This window comes from Triticum dicoccoides, chromosome 6B (genome assembly GCF_002162155.2).
Source record: "Triticum dicoccoides isolate Atlit2015 ecotype Zavitan chromosome 6B, WEW_v2.0, whole genome shotgun sequence".
NCBI lineage: Eukaryota > Viridiplantae > Streptophyta > Magnoliopsida > Poales > Poaceae > Triticum > Triticum dicoccoides.
Genome location: NC_041391.1, coordinates 191,835,415 through 191,837,544, shown reverse-complemented (window position 1 = coordinate 191,837,544; position 2,130 = coordinate 191,835,415). Strand labels below are relative to the sequence as shown.

At 37.9% G+C, this 2,130-nt stretch overlaps 1 long non-coding RNA gene across 2 annotated transcripts in view; it reads left to right on the top strand.

Moving 5' to 3' along the window:
- The window catches only part of LOC119320211, a 7,539-nt gene extending 5,643 nt beyond the window's left edge, over nt 1-1,896 (top strand). For both annotated transcript variants that reach the window (XR_005154852.1, XR_005154855.1), the window contains exon 6: nt 1,776-1,896. This is a non-coding gene — a long non-coding RNA (uncharacterized LOC119320211). The remainder of the gene's footprint in view (nt 1-1,775) is intronic.
- Nucleotides 1,897-2,130: the final 234 nt, after the last annotated feature.

Sequence of the window (2,130 nt, the reverse complement as noted above, 5' to 3'; positions counted from 1 at the left end):
AACACTCACTCTTTTTTGGGTGTAATATATGGTCGCCCAGAAAATACCAAAGGAAGTAGCTTGTCGTTTGAATATCCCAAGCACGGACTGGTGGGACTACAGTTTGGCAAACAACGCTTCACTATCTAGGACCGAGTATGACGAACAATCACATGATGTCTGCATCTTGATTAACATGGATACAATAAATTTCTCCTAAAAACAGGACTTGAGGTTGGTATGGATGTCCTGCTTACATTCAAGATGAACGTTGGCAATGATCTGTACATGATAGTTTGCTTCGATGACATCTGAGAGGTTTATAGGTCCTAATTGAGGTTGTCTTCAGTTCATTAGTTTTTATCTCTGCTATGTTAGCTCTTTTGTGAGGGTCCAGTTTGCTGACCACCTTAGAAGAAACACGCACTTAGATCAAAAGATTTTCTTATGTTAGGAGGTTTCCATCCAATCTTCTGAAGATAGTTTGTTAATATATGTGATCATGTACCATGTGTTCCATTGCATATGACAACTTTGTATTGGACATATGTGGCCAAAGATCTATACTGAAACATCTTGAGAAATCATCAGGGAGAATACTATGAATGAGAATGGACTAAGAAATTGTGATACACCTTCCTTTAGGTGCATTTTCATTCAGATGGTGATCCAGGTTTCTTGGAGCAGTACATGCTAATCACCAATTTGTTTTCTGATCTTTTTAGTACAAGGCTTTACCAAACTATCAATTGAAGTGCAGGTCAACCAAGACTTCATATACATAGGCTGAAAGATGAAAACTAAAGACCATGGAGAAGATCACACCATCTTTATCCCAGGAAAAACAACTGCATGGTCACTTGACTTTACAGACAACACGCTGCACTATTAACTTTGGTTTAATTGATCGACAATGCGTCTTTGTTATTAGTTATATACTAAGGAACATGCCTATGAGTATATACTTAGGCTATGTGTGAGACCAGATTGTTAACATAATACTCTTAGTGAACCCCTAATTTATGTTGTCCCTATGCTTTGGGAGGTTGCAGCTGACATCCTCGACAAAAATACCTCCTTAACAATCGTTCCCGCTTTTCTTTACTTGAAATTATTTCTCTGCTCTAGGTGCAAGGATCTGGGATAGGTGTATTTAGTTCTGCAATGGCGATGACACATGTAAATTAAACCATTTGTTGTTTGTATGTTGGATCTTCCTAAAAACCAGATGATGTATTTTTCACAGGAAATAAACTTTGTATTGTCAAACTTAGTTGAATAACTCCCAGATTTTATCTACTTCACTGTTTTTGTGACACTCATAGGCTGTTTGATAATAGGCCTAAAAACCTAGATGTCTGATAATAGGCCTAAAAACCAAGATGTTTGATAATAGGCCTAAAAACCAAGATAAACTGATGTTTTCACACCTTTACTTTGCATCTGTTTTGACCAGAAGAAATTGCTTACAGAGTACCTTTCTTACAAAACCTTTCCTCTGCAATTGTATTAAGTTACTTTTGATACCAAACTTTTGTTCTAACCTCATTAGCAAACCTGATGACCTGATCCAATTACTTACCTGTGTAAAGTGCAAACTTGTGTGCTCACTACCTATTCTTCTCTTACTGGAGATGCATTCACCTGCGTTCAATTCAAGAAACAGATAGATGTTACTAATTCTATCCATGGTGATTGCAGGCATAGTTAACTTATCCTTTGTGTAGTATGATTATTATACACACTCTTTTCATTTCTGTTTTCCCCTCCTAAGCCATTTATTCTGTCTACCGCAGGTTGCTTGGTGTCCTCTCATCGTGTCTATTGGTGCAGTATCACATATCCTCTCTCGAAGAGATGAGATAAGGATTACAGGGCTACCAACAACCCACCTCACCTATAATGGAAGACATCCTGGTTCATTGTTGCAAGCTAGAGAACAATAACTATCATGTTGGTGATTTCCTTGATATATGGTTCTACACGTGTGTCATATGGACCAATGAAAGCAAAGATATTGCGGAGATAATAACTATATGGGCTACTCCAAATGGAGTGGCAGTGGAACCAACACCTTTTATAGGCCTTCAAGTACCTGTGTGGAAGTCTACCATGCAAGCATTATCCGACGACTAACACTTTGCTTATGTG